Raw genomic sequence first — 18,649 nt, 5'->3', positions numbered from 1 at the left:
ACTCCCATGGAGAAAAGTCCGCATGGTACTTATTGTATTCAATGCCGATGCTATATTTGTGTTTCATCACCACTCTGAAGCTCCATATATTCCAGAATGCCTCCAGATGTGCTTCAAAAATTACTACTGGTCTTCCAGGGAACGATCAAAGCGTAGAAAGTTTAAGATATTACTCCTATGGAGAAAAGTCCGCATGGTATTTATTGTATTCAATGCCGATGCAATTTTTGTGTTTCATCAACACTCTGTAAGTCCACAGATTACAGAATGCCTCCAGATGTGCTTCGGGAACTACTACTAATCTTCCAGGGAACGATCAAATCGTAGACAGTTTGAGACATTACTCCCATGAAGAAAAAACCGCATGGTACTTATTGTATTCAATGCTGATGCAATTTTTGTGTTTCATCAACACTCTGTAGGTCCACAGATTACAGAATGCCTCCAGATGTGCTTCGGAAACTACTACTGGTCTTCCTGGAATCGATCAAAGCGTAGACAGTTTGAGACAATTCTCCCATGGAGAAAAGTCCGCATGGTACTTATTGTAGTCAATGCCGATGCAATTTTTGTGTTTCATCAACACTCTGTAGGTCCACAGATTACAGAATGCCTCCAGATATGCTTCGGAAACTACTACTGGTCTTCCTGGAATCGATCAATGCGTACACAGTTTGAGACATTACTCCCATGGAGAAAAGTCCGCATGGTACTTATTGTATTCAATGCCGATGCAATTTTTGTGTTTCATCAACTCTCTGTAGGTCCACAGATCACAGAATGCCTCCAGATGTGCTTCGAAAACAACTACTGGTCTTCCAGGGAGCAATCAAATCTTAGACAGTTTGAGACATTACTCCCGTCTAGAAAAGTCCGCATGGAACTTATTGTATTCAATGTCGATGCAATTTTTGTGTTTCATCAACATCCTGTAGGTCCAGAGATTCCTGAATGCCCCAGGATGTGCTTTGGAAACTATTACTGGTCTTCCAGGGAACGATCGAAACGTAGACAGTTTGAGACATATCTCCCATGGAGAAAAGTTTGCATGGTACTTATGGTATTCAATGCCGATGCAATTTTTGTGTTTCATCAACACTCTGTAGGTCCACAGATTACAGAATGCCTCCAGATGCGCTTCGGAAACTACTAGTGGTGTTCCATGGAACGATCAAACGTAGACAGTTTGAGACATTACTCCCATGGAGGAAAGTCGGCATGGTACTTATTGTATTCAGTGCCGATGCAATTTTTGTGTTTCATTAACACTCTGTAGGTCCGCAGATTACAGAATACCTCCAGATGTGCTTCGGAAACTACTACTAATCTTCCAGGGAACGATCAAATCGTAGACAGTTTGAGACATTACTCCCATGAAGAAAAGTCCGCATGGTACTTATTGTATTCAATGCCGATGCAATTTTTGTGTTTCATCAACACTCTGTAGGTCCACAGATTACAGCATGCCTCCAGATTTCCTTCGGAAACTACTACTGGTCTTCCTGTAATCGATCAAAGCGTAGACAGTTTGAGACAATTCTCCCATGGAGAAAAGTCCGCATGGTACTTATAGTAGTCAATGCCGATGCAATTTTTGTGTTTCATCATCACTCTGTAGGTCCACAGATTACAGAATGCCTACAGATGTGCTTCGGAAACTACTACTGGTCTTCCTGGAATCGATCAATGCGTAGACAGTTTGAGACCTTACTCCCATGGAGAAAAGGCCGCAAGGTACGTATTGTATTCAATGCCGATGCAATTTTTGTGCTTCATCAACACTCTGTAAGTCCACAGATTACAGCATGCCTCCAGATGTGCTTCGGAAACTACTACTGGTCTTCCAGGGAACGATCAAAGCATAGACAGTTTGAGGCATTAGTTTCATGGAGAAAAGTCCGCATGGTATTTATTGTATACAATGCCGATGCTATATTTGTGTTTCATCACCACTCTGAAGCTCCATATATTACAGAATTCCTCCAGATGTGCTTCGGAAACTACTACTGGTCTTCCAGGGAACGATCAAAGCGTAGACAGTTTAAGATATTACTCCCATTGAGATAAGTCCGCATGGTATTTACTGTATTCAATGCCGATAAAATTTTTGTGTTTTATCAACTCTCAGTAGGTCCACAGATCACAGAATGCCTCCAGATGTGCTTCGGAAACAACTACTGGTCTTCCAGGGAGCAATCAAATCATAGACAGTTTGAGACATTACTCCCGTCTAGAAAAGTCCGCGTGGAACTTATTGTATTCAATGTCGATGCAATTTTTGTGTTTCATCAACATCCTGTAGGTCCAGAGATTCCTGAATGCCCCCAGATGTGCTTTGGAAACTATTACTGGTCTTCCAGGGAACGATCGAAACGTAGACAGTTTGAGACATATCTCCCATGGAGAAAAGTTTGCATGGTACTTGTTGTATTCAATGCCGATGCAATTTTTTTGTTTCATCAACACTCTGTAGGTCCACAGGTTACAGAATGCCTTCAGATGCGCTTCGGACACTACTAGTGGTCTTCCATGGAACGATCAAAACGTAGACAGTTTGAGACATTACTCCCATGGAGAAAATTCCGCATGGTACTTATTGTATTCAATGCCGATGCAAATTTTTGTGTTTCATCAACTCTCTGCACGTCCACAGATTACAGAATGCCTCCAGATGTGCTTCGGAAACTACTACTAATCTTCCAATGAACGATCAAATCGTAGACAGTTTGAGACATTACTCCCATGAAGAAAAGTCCGCATGGTACTTATTGTATACAATGCCGATGCAAATTTTGTGCTTCATCAACACTCTGTAGGTCCATATATCATAGAATGCCTCCAGATGCGCTTCGGAAACTACTACTTGTCTTCAATGGAACGATCAAAACGTAGACAGTTTGAGACATTACTCCCATGGAGGAAAGTCGGCATGGTACTTATTGTATTCAGTGCCGATGCAATTTTTGTGTTTCATCAACACTCTGTAGGTCCACAGATTACAGAATGCCTCCAGATGTGCTTCGGAAACTACTACTAATCTTCCAGGGAACGATCAAATCAGATACAGTTTGAGACATTACTCCCATGAAGAAAAGTCCGAATGGTACTTATTGTATTCAATGCCGATGCAATTTTTGTGTTTCATCAACACTCTGTAGGTCCACAAATTACAGCATGTCTCCAGATGTGCTTCGGAAACTACTACTGGTCTTCCTGGAATCGATCAAAGCGTAGACAGTTTGAGACATTACTCCCATGGAGAAAAGTCCGCATGGTACTTATTGTATTCAATGCCGATGCAATTTTAGTGCTTCATCAACACTCTGTAGGTCCACAGATTGCAGAATGCCTCCAGATGTGCTTCGCAAACTACAACTGGTCTTCCAGGGAACGATCAAATTGTAGACAGTTTGAGGCATTACTCCCATGGAGAAAAGTCCGCATGGTACTTATTGTATACAATGCCGATGCTATATTTGTGTTTCATCACCACTCTGAAGCTCCATATCTTACAGAATGCCTCCAGATGTGCTTCGGAAACTACTACTGGTCTTCCTGGAATCGATCAAAGCGTAGACAGTTTGAGACAATTCTCCCATGGAGAAAAGTCCGCATGGTACTTATTGTAGTCAATGCCGATGCAATTTTTGTGTTTCATCATCACTCTGTAGCTCCAAAGATTACAGAATGCCTCCAGATGTGCTTCGGAAACTACTACTGGTCTTTCTGGAATCGATCTATGCGTAGACAGTTTGAGACATTACTCCCATGGAGAAAAGTCCGCAAGGTACGTATTGTATTCAATGCCGATGCAATTTTTGTGCTTCAGCAACACTCTGTAAGTCCACAGATTACAGCATGCCTCCAGATGTGCTTCGGAAACTACTACTGGTCTTCCAGGGAACAATCAAAGCGTAGACAGTTTGAGGCATTACTCCCATCTAGAAAAGTCCGCATGTTACTTATTGTATACAATGCCGATGCTATATTTGTGTTTCATCACCACTCTGAAGCTCCATATATTACAGAATTCCTCCAGATGTGCTTCGGAAACTACTACTGGTCTTTCAAGGGAACGATCAAAGCGTAGACAGTTTGAGGCATTACTCCCATGGAGAAAAGTCCGCATGGTACTTATTGTATACAATGCCGATGCTGAATTTGTGTTTCATCACCACTCTGAAGCTCCATATATTAGAGAATGCCTCCAGATGTGCTTCGTAAACTACTACTGGTCTTCCAGGGAACGATCAAAGCGTAAACAGTTTGAGGCATTACTCCCATGGAGAAAAGTCCGCATGGTACTTATTGTATACAATGCCGATGCTATATTTGTGTTTCATCACCACTTTGAAGCTCCATATATTACAGAATGCCTCCAGATGTGCTTCGGAAACTACTACTGGTCTTCCAGGGAACGATCAAAGCGTAGACAGTTTGAGACATTACTCCCATGGAGAAAAGTTTGCATGGTACTTATTGTATTCAATGTCGATGCAATTTTTGTGTTTCATCAACACTCTGTAGGTCCAGAGATTACAGAATGCCTCCAGATGCGCTTCGGAAACTACTACTGGTCTTCCATGGAACGATTAAAACGTAGACAGTTTTAGACATTACTCCCATGGAGAAAAGTCCGCATGGTACTTATTGTATTCAATGCCGATGCAATTTTTGTGTTTCATCAACACTCTGTAAGTCCACAGATTACAGAATGCCTCCAGATGTGCTTCGGGAACTACTACTAATCTTCCAGGGAACGATCAAATCGTAGACAGTTTGAGACATTACTCCCATGAAGAAAAAACCGCATGGTACTTATTGTATTCAATGCTGATGCAATTTTTGTGTTTCATCAACACTCTGTAGGTCCACAGATTACGGAATGCCTCCAGATGTGCTTCGGAAACTACTACTGGTCTTCCTGGAATCGATCAAAGCGTAGACAGTTTGAGACAATTCTCCCATGGAGAAAAGTCCGCATGGTACTTATTGTAGTCAATGCCGATGCAATTTTTGTGTTTCATCAACACTCTGTAGGTCCACAGATTACAGAATGCCTCCAGATATGCTTCGGAAACTACTACTGGTCTTCCTGGAATCGATCAATGCGTACACAGTTTGAGACATTACTCCCATGGAGAAAAGTCCGCATGGTACTTATTGTATTCAATGCCGATGCAATTTTTGTGTTTCATCAACTCTCTGTAGGTCCACAGATCACAGAATGCCTCCAGATGTGCTTCGAAAACAACTACTGGTCTTCCAGGGAGCAATCAAATCTTAGACAGTTTGAGACATTACTCCCGTCTAGAAAAATCCGCATGGAACTTATTGTATTCAATGTCGATGCAATTTTTGTGTTTCATCAACATCCTGTAGGTCCAGAGATTCCTGAATGCCCCAGGATGTGCTTTGGAAACTATTACTGGTCTTCCAGGGAACGATCGAAACGTAGACAGTTTGAGACATATCTCCCATGGAGAAAAGTTTGCATGGTACTTATGGTATTCAATGCCGATGCAATTTTTGTGTTTCATCAACACTCTGTAGGTCCACAGATTACAGAATGCCTCCAGATGCGCTTCGGAAACTACTAGTGGTGTTCCATGGAACGATCAAACGTAGAAAGTTTGAGACATTACTCCCATGGAGGAAAGTCGGCATGGTACTTATTGTATTCAGTGCCGATGCAATTTTTGTGTTTCATCAACACTCTGTAGGTCCGCAGATTACAGAATACCTCCAGATGTGCTTCGGAAACTACTACTAATCTTCCAGGGAACGATCAAATCGTAGACAGTTTGAGACATTACTCCCATGAAGAAAAGTCCGCATGGTACTTATTGTATTCAATGCCGATGCAATTTTTGTGTTTCATCAACACTCTGTAGGTCCACAGATTACAGCATGCCTCCAGATTTCCTTCGGAAACAACTACTGGTCTTCCTGTAATCGATCAAAGCGTAGACAGTTTGAGACAATTCTCCCATGGAGAAAAGTCCGCATGGTACTTATAGTAGTCAATGCCGATGCAATTTTTGTGTTTCATCATCACTCTGTAGGTCCACAGATTACAGAATGCCTACAGATGTGCTTCGGAAACTACTACTGGTCTTCCTGGAATCGATCAATGCGTAGACAGTTTGAGACATTACTCCCATGGAGAAAAGGCCGCAAGGTACGTATTGTATTCAATGCCGATGCAATTTTTGTGCTTCATCAACACTCTGTAAGTCCACAGATTACAGCATGCCTCCAGATGTGCTTCGGAAACTACTACTGGTCTTCCAGGGAACGATCAAGGCATAGACAGTTTGAGGCATTAGTTTCATGGAGAAAAGTCCGCATGGTACTTATTGTATACAATGCCGATGCTATATTTGTGTTTCATCACCACTCTGAAGCTCCATATATTACAGAATTCCTCCAGATGTGCTTCGGAAACTACTACTGGTCTTCCAGGGAACGATCAAAGCGTAGACAGTTTAAGATATTACTCCCATTGAGATAAGTCCGCATGGTATTTACTGTATTCAATGCCGATAAAATTTTTGTGTTTTATCAACTCTCAGTAGGTCCACAGATCACAGAATGCCTCCAGATGTGCTTCGGAATCAACTACTGGTCTTCCAGGGAGCAATCAAATCATAGACAGTTTGAGACATTACTCCCGTCTAGAAAAGTCCGCGTGGAACTTATTGTATTCAATGTCGATGCAATTTTTGTGTTTCATCAACATCCTGTAGGTCCAGAGATTCCTGAATGCCCCCAGATGTGCTTTGGAAACAACTACTGGTCTTCCAGGGAACGATCGAAACGTAGACAGTTTGAGACATATCTCCCATGGAGAAAAGTTTGCATGGTACTTGTTGTATTCAATGCCGATGCAATTTTTGTGTTTCATCAACACTCTGTAGGTCCACAGGTTACAGAATGCCTTCAGATGCGCTTCGGACACTACTAGTGGTCCTCCATGGAACGATCAAAACGTAGACAGTTTGAGACATTACTCCCATGGAGAAAATTCCGCATGGTACTTATTGTATTCAATGCCGATGCAAATTTTTGTGTTTCATCAACTCTCTGCACGTCCACAGATTACAGAATGCCTCCAGATGTGCTTCGGAAACTACTACTAATCTTCCAATGAACGATCAAATCGTAGACAGTTTGAGACATTACTCCCATGAAGAAAAGTCAGCATGGTACTTATTGTATACAATGCCGATGCAAATTTTGTGCTTCATCAACTCTCTGTAGGTCCATATATCATAGAATGCCTCCAGATGCGCTTCGGAAACTACTACATGTCTTCAATGGAACGATCAAAACGTAGACAGTTTGAGACATTACTCCCATGGAGGAAAGTCGGCATGGTACTTATTGTATTCAGTGCCGATGCAATTTTTGTGTTTCATCAACACTCTGTAGGTCCACAGATTACAGAATGCCTCCAGATGTGCTTCGGAAACTACTACTAATCTTCCAGGGAACGATCAAATCAGATACAGTTTGAGACATTACTCCCATGAAGAAAAGTCCGAATGGTACTTATTGTATTCAATGCCGATGCAATTTTTGTGTTTCATCACCACTCTGAAGCTCCATATATTACAGAATGCCTCCAGATGTGCTTCGGAAACTACTACTGGTCTTCCTGGAATTGATCAAAGCGTAGACAGTTTGAGACGATTCTCCCATGGAGAAAAGTCCGCATGGTACTTATTGTATTCAATGCCGATGCAATTTTAGTGCTTCATCAACACTCTGTAGGTCCACAGATTACAGAATGCCTCCAGATGTGCTTCGGAAACTACTACTAATCTTCCAGGGAACGATCAAATCAGATACAGTTTGAGACATTACTCCCATGAAGAAAAGTCCGAATGGTACTTATTGTATTCAATGCCGATGCAATTTTTGTGTTTCATCAACACTCTGTAGGTCCACAAATTACAGCATGTCTCCAGATGTGCTTCGGAAACTACTACTGGTCTTCCTGGAATCGATCAAAGCGTAGACAGTTTGAGACATTACTCCCATGGAGAAAAGTCCGCATGGTACTTATTGTAATCAATGCCGATGCAATTTTAGTGCTTCATCAACACTCTGTAGGTCCACAGATTGCAGAATGCCTCCAGATGTGCTTCGCAAACTACAACTGGTCTTCCAGGGAACCATCAAATTGTAGACAGTTTGAGGCATTACTCCCATGGAGAAAAGTCCGCATGGTACTTATTGTATACAATGCCGATGCTATATTTGTGTTTCATCACCACTCTGAAGCTCCATATCTTACAGAATGCCTCCAGATGTGCTTCGGAAACTACTACTGGTCTTCCTGGAATCGATCAAAGCGTAGACAGTTTGAGACAATTCTCCCATGGAGAAAAGTCCGCATGGTACTTATTGTAGTCAATGCCGATGCAATTTTTGTGTTTCATCATCACTCTGTAGCTCCAAAGATTACAGAATGCCTCCAGATGTGCTTCGGAAACTACTACTGGTCTTTCTGGAATCGATCTATGCGTAGACAGTTTGAGACATTACTCCCATGGAGAAAAGTCCGCAAGGTACGTATTGTATTCAATGCCGATGCAATTTTTGTGCTTCAGCAACACTCTGTAAGTCCACAGATTACAGCATGCCTCCAGATGTGCTTCGGAAACTACTACTGGTCTTCCAGGGAACAATCAAAGCGTAGACAGTTTGAGGCATTACTCCCATCTAGAAAAGTCCGCATGTTACTTATTGTATACAATGCCGATGCTATATTTGTGTTTCATCACCACTCTGAAGCTCCATATATTACAGAATTCCTCCAGATGTGCTTCGGAAACTACTACTGGTCTTTCAAGGGAACGATCAAAGCGTAGACAGTTTGAGGCATTACTCCCATGGAGAAAAGTCCGCATGGTACTTATTGTATACAATGCCGATGCTGAATTTGTGTTTCATCACCACTCTGAAGCTCCATATATTAGAGAATGCCTCCAGATGTGCTTCGTAAACTACTACTGGTCTTCCAGGGAACGATCAAAGCGTAAACAGTTTGAGGCATTACTCCCATGGAGAAAAGTCCGCATGGTATTTATTGTATACAATGCCGATGCTATATTTGTGTTTCATCACCACTTTGAAGCTCCATATATTACAGAATGCCTCCAGATGTGCTTCGGAAACTACTACTGGTCTTCCAGGGAACGATCAAAGCGTAGACAGTTTGAGACATTACTACCATGGAGAAAAGTTTGCATGGTACTTATTGTATTCAATGTCGATGCAATTTTTGTGTTTCATCAACACTCTGTAGGTCCAGAGATTACAGAATGCCTCCAGATGCGCTTCGGAAACTACTACTGGTCTTCCATGGAACGATTAAAACGTAGACAGTTTTAGACATTACTCCCATGGAGAAAAGTCCGCATGGTACTTATTGTATTCAATGCCGATGCAATTTTTGTGTTTCATCAACACTCTGTAGGTCCACAGTTTACAGAATTCCTCCAGATGTGCTTCGGAAACTACTACTAATCTTCCAGGAAACGATCAAATCGTAGACAGTTTGAGACATTACTCCCATGGAGAAAAGTCCGCATGGTACTTATCGTATTCAATGCTGATGCAATATTTGTGTTCCATCACCACTCATAAGGTCCATAGATTATAGAATGCCTCCAGATGTACTTCGGAAACTACTACTGGTCTTCCAGGGAACGATCAAAGCGTAGACAGTTTTAGACATTACTCCCATGGAGAAAAGTCCGCATGGTACTTATTGTATTCAATGCCGATGCTATATTTGTGTTTCATCACCACTCTGAAGCTCCATATATTACAGAATGCCTCCAGATGTGCTTCAAAAATTACTACTGGTCTTCCAGGGAACGATCAAAGCGTAGAAAGTTTAAGATATTACTCCCATGGAGAAAAGTCCGCATGGTATTTATTGTAATCAATGCCGATGCAATTTTTGTGTTTCATCAACACTCTGTAAGTCCACAGATTACTGAATGCCTCCAGATGTGCTTCGGGAACTACTACTAATCTTCCAGGGAACGATCAAATCGTAGACAGTTTGAGACATTACTCCCATGAAGAAAAAACCGCATGGTACTTATTGTATTCAATGCTGATGCAATTTTTGTGTTTCATCAACACTCTGTAGGTCCACAGATTACGGAATGCCTCCAGATGTGCTTCGGAAACTACTACTGGTCTTCCTGGAATCGATCAAAGCGTAGACAGTTTGAGACAATTCTCCCATGGAGAAAAGTCCGCATGGTACTTATTGTAGTCAATGCCGATGCAATTTTTGTGTTTCATCAACACTCTGTAGGTCCACAGATTACAGAATGCCTCCAGATATGCTTCGGAAACTACTACTGGTCTTCATGGAATCGATCAATGCGTACACAGTTTGAGACATTACTCCCATGGAGAAAAGTCCGCATGGTACTTATTGTATTCAATGCCGATGCAATTTTTGTGTTTCATCAACTCTCTGTAGGTCCACAGATCACAGAATGCCTCCAGATGTGCTTCGAAAACAACTACTGGTCTTCCAGGGAGCAATCAAATCTTAGACAGTTTGAGACATTACTCCCGTCTAGAAAAGTCCGCATGGAACTTATTGTATTCAATGTCGATGCAATTTTTGTGTTTCATCAACATCCTGTAGGTCCAGAGATTCCTGAATGCCCCAGGATGTGCTTTGGAAACTATTACTGGTCTTCCAGGGAACGATCGAAACGTAGACAGTTTGAGACATATCTCCCATGGAGAAAAGTTTGCATGGTACTTATGGTATTCAATGCCGATGCAATTTTTGTGTTTCATCAACACTCTGTAGGTCCACAGATTACAGAATGCCTCCAGATGCGCTTCGGAAACTACTAGTGGTGTTCCATGGAACGATCAAACGTAGAAAGTTTGAGACATTACTCCCATGGAGGAAAGTCGGCATGGTACTTATTGTATTCAGTGCCGATGCAATTTTTGTGTTTCATCAACACTCTGTAGGTCCGCAGATTACAGAATACCTCCAGATGTGCTTCGGAAACTACTACTAATCTTCCAGGGAACGATCAAATCGTAGACAGTTTGAGACATTACTCCCATGAAGAAAAGTCCGCATGGTACTTATTGTATTCAATGCCGATGCAATTTTTGTGTTTCATCAACACTCTGTAGGTCCACAGATTACAGCATGCCTCCAGATTTCCTTCGGAAACAACTACTGGTCTTCCTGTAATCGATCAAAGCGTAGACAGTTTGAGACAATTCTCCCATGGAGAAAAGTCCGCATGGTACTTATAGTAGTCAATGCCGATGCAATTTTTGTGTTTCATCATCACTCTGTAGGTCCACAGATTACAGAATGCCTACAGATGTGCTTCGGAAACTACTACTGGTCTTCCTGGAATCGATCAATGCGTAGACAGTTTGAGACATTACTCCCATGGAGAAAAGTCCGCAAGGTACGTATTGTATTCAATGCCGATGCAATTTTTGTGCTTCATCAACACTCTGTAAGTCCACAGATTACAGCATGCCTCCAGATGTGCTTCGGAAACTACTACTGGTCTTCCAGGGAACGATCAAAGCATAGACAGTTTGAGGCATTAGTTTCATGGAGAAAAGTCCGCATGGTACTTATTGTATACAATGCCGATGCTATATTTGTGTTTCATCACCACTCTGAAGCTCCATATATTACAGAATTCCTCCAGATGTGCTTCGGAAACTACTACTGGTCTTCCAGGGAACGATCAAAGCGTAGACAGTTTAAGATATTACTCCCATTGAGATAAGTCCGCATGGTATTTACTGTATTCAATGCCGATAAAATTTTTGTGTTTTATCAACTCTCAGTAGGTCCACAGATCACAGAATGCCTCCAGATGTGCTTCGGAATCAACTACTGGTCTTCCAGGGAGCAATCAAATCATAGACAGTTTGAGACATTACTCCCGTCTAGAAAAGTCCGCGTGGAACTTATTGTATTCAATGTCGATGCAATTTTTGTGTTTCATCAACATCCTGTAGGTCCAGAGATTCCTGAATGCCCCCAGATGTGCTTTGGAAACAATTACTGGTCTTCCAGGGAACGATCGAAACGTAGACAGTTTGAGACATATCTCCCATGGAGAAAAGTTTGCATGGTACTTGTTGTATTCAATGCCGATGCAATTTTTGTGTTTCATCAACACTCTGTAGGTCCACAGGTTACAGAATGCCTTCAGATGCGCTTCGGACACTACTAGTGGTCTTCCATGGAACGATCAAAACGTAGACAGTTTGAGACATTACTCCCATGGAGAAAATTCCGCATGGTACTTATTGTATTCAATGCCGATGCAAATTTTTGTGTTTCATCAACTCTCTGCACGTCCACAGATTACAGAATGCCTCCAGATGTGCTTCGGAAACTACTACTAATCTTCCAATGAACGATCAAATCGTAGACAGTTTGAGACATTACTCCCATGAAGAAAAGTCAGCATGGTACTTATTGTATACAATGCCGATGCAAATTTTGTGCTTCATCAACTCTCTGTAGGTCCATATATCATAGAATGCCTCCAGATGCGCTTCGGAAACTACTACATGTCTTCAATGGAACGATCAAAACGTAGACAGTTTGAGACATTACTCCCATGGAGGAAAGTCGGCATGGTACTTATTGTATTCAGTGCCGATGCAATTTTTGTGTTTCATCAACACTCTGTAGGTCCACAGATTACAGAATGCCTCCAGATGTGCTTCGGAAACTACTACGAATCTTCCAGGGAACGATCAAATCAGATACAGTTTGAGACATTACTCCCATGAAGAAAAGTCCGAATGGTACTTATTGTATTCAATGCCGATGCAATTTTTGTGTTTCATCACCACTCTGAAGCTCCATATATTACAGAATGCCTCCAGATGTGCTTCGGAAACTACTACTGGTCTTCCTGGAATTGATCAAAGCGTAGACAGTTTGAGACGATTCTCCCATGGAGAAAAGTCCGCATGGTACTTATTGTATTCAATGCCGATGCAATTTTAGTGCTTCATCAACACTCTGTAGGTTCACAGATTACAGAATGCCTTCAGATGTGCTTCGGAAATTACTACTAATCTTCCAGGGAACGATCAAATTGTAGACAGTTTGAGACATTACTCACATGAAGAAAAGTCTGCATGGTACTTATTGTATACAATGCCGATGCAATTTTTGTGCTTCATCAACACTCTGTAGGTCTATATATTATATAATGCCTCCAGATGTGCTTCGGAAACTACTACTGGTCTTCAGGGAACGATCAAAGCGTAGACAGTTTGAGTCATTACTCCTATGGAGAAAAGTCCGCATGGTACTTATTGTATTCAATGCCGATGCAATTTTTGTGTTTCATCAACACTCTGTAGGTCCACAGATTACAGCATTCCTCCAGATGTGCTTCGGAAACCACTACTGGTCTTCCTGGAATTGATCAAAGCGTAGACAGTTTGAGACGATTCTCCCATGGAGAAAAGTCCGCATGGTACTTATTGTATTCAATGCCGTTGAAATTTTTGTGTTTCATCAACACTCTGTAGGTCCACAGATTACAGAATGCCTCCAGATGTGCTTCGGAAACTACCACTGGTCTTCCTGGAATCGATCAACGCGTAGACAGTTTGAGACATTACTCCCATGGAGAAAAGTCCCCATGGTACTTATTGTATTCAATGCCGATGCAATTTTAGTGCTTCATCAACACTCTGTAGGTCCACAGATTGCAGAATGCCTCCAGATGTGCTTCGCAAACTACAACTGGTCTTCCAGGGAACGATCAAATTGTAGACAGTTTGAGGCATTACTCCCATGGAGAAAAGTCCGCATGGTAATTATTGTATACAATGCCGATGCTATATTTGTGTTTCATCACCACTCTGAAGCTCCATATATTACAGAATGCCTCCAGATGTGCTTCGGAAACTACTACTGGTCTTCCTGGAATCGATCAAAGCGTAGACAGTTTGAGACAATTCTCCCATGGAGAAAAGTCCGCATGGTACTTATTGTAGTCAATGCCGATGCAATTTTTGTGTTTCATCATCACTCTGTAGCTCCACAGATTACAGAATGCCTCCAGATGTGCTTCGGAAACTACTACTGGTCTTTCTGGAATCGATCAATGCGTAGACAGTTTGAGACATTACTCCCATGGAGAAAAGTCCGCAAGGTTCGTATTGTATTCAATGCCGATGCAATTTTTGTTCTTCATCAACACTCTGTAAGTCCACAGATTACAGCATGCCTCCAGATGTGCTTCGGAAACTACTACTGGTCTTCCAGGGAACGATCAAAGCGTAGACATTTTGAGGCATTACTCCCATCTAGAAAAGTCCGCATGGTACTTATTGTATACAATGCCGATGCTATATTTGTGTTTCATCACCACTCTGAAGCTCCATATATTACAGAATTCCTCCAGATGTGCTTCGGAAACTACTACTGGTCTTCCAGGGAACGATCAAAGCGTAGATAGTTTAATTTATTACTCCCATTGAGACATGTCCGCATGGTAGTTATTGTATTCAATGCCGATGGAATTTTTGTGTTTTATCAACTCTCAGTAGGTCCACAGATCTAAGAATGCCTCCAGATGTGCTTCGGAAACAACTACTGGTCTTCCAGGGAGCAATCAAATCGTAGACAGTTTGAGACATTACTCCCGTCTAGAAAAGTGCGCATGGAACTTATTGTATTCAATGTCGATGCAATTTTTGTGTTTCATCAAAAACCTGTAGGTCCTCAGATTCCTGAACGATGTGCTTTGGAAACTACTACTGGTCTTCCAGGGAACGATCGAAACGTAGACAGTTTGAGACATTACTCTCAAGGAGAAAAGTTTGCTTGGTACTTATTGTATTCAATGCCGATGCAATTTTTGTGTTTCATCAACACTCTGTAGGTCCACAGATTACAGAATGCCTCCAGATGCGCTTCGGAAACTACTACTGGTCTTCCATGGAACGATCAAAACGTAGACAGTTTGAGACATTACTCCCATGGAGAAAAGTCCGCATGGTACTTATTGTATTCAATGCCGATGCAATTTTTGTGTTTCATCAACACTCTGTAGGTTCACAGATTACAGAATACCTTCAGATGTGCTTCGGAAATTACTACTAATCTTCCAGGGAACGATCAAATTGTAGACAGTTTGAGACATTACTCCCATGAAGAAAAGTCCGCATGGTACTTACTGTATACAATGCCGATGCAATTTTTGTGCTTCATCAACACTCTGTAGGTCTATATATTATATAATGCCTAAAGATGTGCTTCGGAAACTACTTCTGGTCTTCCATGGAACGATCAAAACGTAGACAGTTTGAGACATTACTCCCATGGAGAAAAGTCCGCATGGTACTTATTGTATTCAATGCCGATGCAATTTTTGTGCTTCATCAACACTCTGTAAGTCCACAGATTACAGCATGCCTCCAGATGTGCTTCGGAAACTACTACTGGTCTTCCAGGGAACGATCAAAGCGTAGACAGTTTGAGGCATTACTCCCATCTAGAAAAGTCCGCATGGTACTTATTGTATACAATGCCGATGCTATATTTGTGTTTCATCACCACTCTGAAGCTCCATATATTACAGAATTCCTCCAGATGTGCTTCGGAAACTACTACTGGTCTTCCAGGGAACGATCAAAGCGTAGATAATTTAGTTTATTACTCCCATTGAGACAAGTCCGCATGGTATTTATTGTATTCAATGCCGATGAAATTTTTGTGTTTTATCAACTCTCAGTAGGTCCACAGATCTTAGAATGCCTCCAGATGTGCTTCGGAAACAACTACTGGTCTTCCAGGGAGCAATCAAATCGTAGACAGTTTGAGACATTACTCCCGTCTAGAAAAGTGCGCATGGAACTTATTGTATTCAATGTCGATGCAATTTTTGTGTTTCATCAACAACCTGTAGGTCCTCAGATTCCTGAACGATGTGCTTTGGAAACTACTACTGGTCTTCCAGGGAACGATCGAAACGTAGACAGTTTGAGACATTACTCCCATGGAGAAAAGTTTGCTTGGTACTTATTGTATTCAATGCCGATGCAATTTTTGTGTTTCATCAACACTCTGTAGGTTCACAGATTACAGAATACCTTCAGATGTGCTTCGGAAATTACTACTAATCTTCCAGGGAACGATCAAATTGTAGACAGTTTGAGACATTACTCCCATGAAGAAAAGTCCGCATGGTACTTACTGTATACAATGCCGATGCAATTTTTGTGCTTCATCAACACTCTGTAGGTCTATATATTATATAATGCCTAAAGATGTGCTTCGGAAACTACTTCTGGTCTTCCAGGGAACGATCAAAGCGTAGACTGTTAGAGTCATTACTCCTATGGAGAAAAGTCCGCATGGTACTTATTGTATTCAATGCCGATGCAATTTTTGTGTTTCATCAACACTCTGTAGGTCCACAGATTACAGCATTCCTCCAGATGTGCTTCGGAAACTACTACTGGTCATCCTGGAATCGATCAAAGCGTAGACAGTTTGAGACAATTCTCCCATGGAGAAAAGTCCGCATGGTACTTATTGTATTCAATGCCGATGAAATTTTTGTGTTTCATCAACACTCTGTAGGTCCACAGATTACAGAATGCCTCCAGATGTGCTTCGGAAACTACTACTGGTCTTCCTGGAATCGATCAACGCGTAGACAGTTTGAGACATTACTCCCATGGAGAAAAGTCCCCATGGTACTTATTGTATTCAATGCCGATGCAATTTTAGTGCTTCATCAACACTCTGTAGGTCCACAGATTGCAGAATGCCTCCAGATGTGCTTCGCAAACTACAACTGGTCTTCCAGGGAACGATCAAATTGTAGACAGTTTGAGGCATTACTCCCATGAAGAAAAGTCCGCATGGTAATTATTGTATACAATGCCGATGCTATATTTGTGTTTCATCACCACTCTGAAGCTCCATATATTACAGAATGCCTCCAGATGTGCTTCGGAAACTACTACTGGTCTTCCTGGAATCGATCAAAGCGTAGATAATTTAGTTTATTACTCCCATTGAGAAAAGTCCGCATGGTATTTATTGTATTCAATGCCGATGAAATTTTTGTGTTTTATCAACTCTCAGTAGGTCCACAGATCACAGAATGCCTCCAGATGTGCTTCGGAAAGAACTACTGGTCTTCCAGGGAGCAATCAAATCGTAGACACTTTGAGACATTACTCCCGTCTAGAAAAGTGCGCATGGAACTTATTGAATTCAATGTCGATGCAATTTTTGTGTTTCATCAACAACCTGTAGGTCCTCAGATACCTGAATGCTCCCAGATGTGCTTTGGAAACTACTACTGGTCTTCCAGGGAACGATCGAATCGTAGACAGTTTGAGACATTACTCCCATGGAGAAAAGTTTGCTTGGTACTTATTGTATTCAATGCCGATGCAATTTTTGTGTTTCATCAACACTCTGTAGGTCCACAGATTGCAGAATGCCTCCAGATGTGCTGCGCAAACTACAACTGGTCTTCCAGGGAACGATCAAATTGTAGACAGTTTGAGGCATTACTCCCATGGAGAAAAGTCCGCATGGTAATTATTGTATACAATGCCGATGCTATATTTGTGTTTCATCACCACTCTGAAGCTCCATATATTACAGAATGCCTCCAGATGTGCTTCGGAAACTACTACTGGTCTTCCTGGAATCGATCAAAGCGTAGACAGTTTGAGACAATTCTCCCATGGAGAAAAGTCCGCATGGTACTTATTGTAGTCAATGCCGATGCAATTTTTGTGTTTCATCATTACTCTGTAGCTCCATAGATTACAGAATGCCTCCAGATGTGCTTCGGAAACTACTACTGGTCTTTCTGGAATCGATCAATTCGTAGACAGTTTGAGACATTACTCCCATGGAGAAAAGTCCGCAAGGTTCGTATTGTATTCAATGCCGATGCAATTTTTGTTCTTCATCAACACTCTGTAAGTCCACAGATTACAGCATGCCTCCAGATGTGCTTCGGAAACTACTACTGGTCTTCCAGGGAACGATCAAAGCGTAGACAGTTTGAGGCATTACTCCCATCTAGAAAAGTCCGCATGGTACTTATTGTATACAATGCCGATGCTATATTTGTGTTTCATCACCACTCTGAAGCTCCATATATTACAGAATTCATCCAGATGTGCTTCGGAAACTACTTCTGGTCTTCCAGGGAACGATCAAAGCGTAGATAGTTTAATTTATTACTCCCATTGAGACAAGTCCGCATGGTATTTATTGTATTCAATGCCGATGAAATTTTTGTGTTTTATCAACTCTCAGTAGGTCCACAGATCTTAGAATGCCTCCAGATGTGCTTCGGAAACAACTACTGGTCTTCCAGGGAGCAATCAAATCGTAGACAGTTTGAGACATTACTCCCGTCTAGAAAAGTGCGCATGGAACTTATTGTATTCAATGTCGATGCAATTTTTGTGTTTCATCAACAACCTGTAGGTCCTCAGATTCCTGAACGATGTGCTTTGGAAACTACTACTGGTCTTCCAGGGAACGATCGAAACGTAGACAGTTTGAGACATTACTCCCATGGAGAAAAGTTTGCTTGGTACT

Source organism: Schistocerca gregaria, chromosome 9, assembly GCF_023897955.1.
Source record: "Schistocerca gregaria isolate iqSchGreg1 chromosome 9, iqSchGreg1.2, whole genome shotgun sequence".
NCBI lineage: Eukaryota > Metazoa > Arthropoda > Insecta > Orthoptera > Acrididae > Schistocerca > Schistocerca gregaria.
This window is presented reverse-complemented; position numbering follows the sequence as displayed.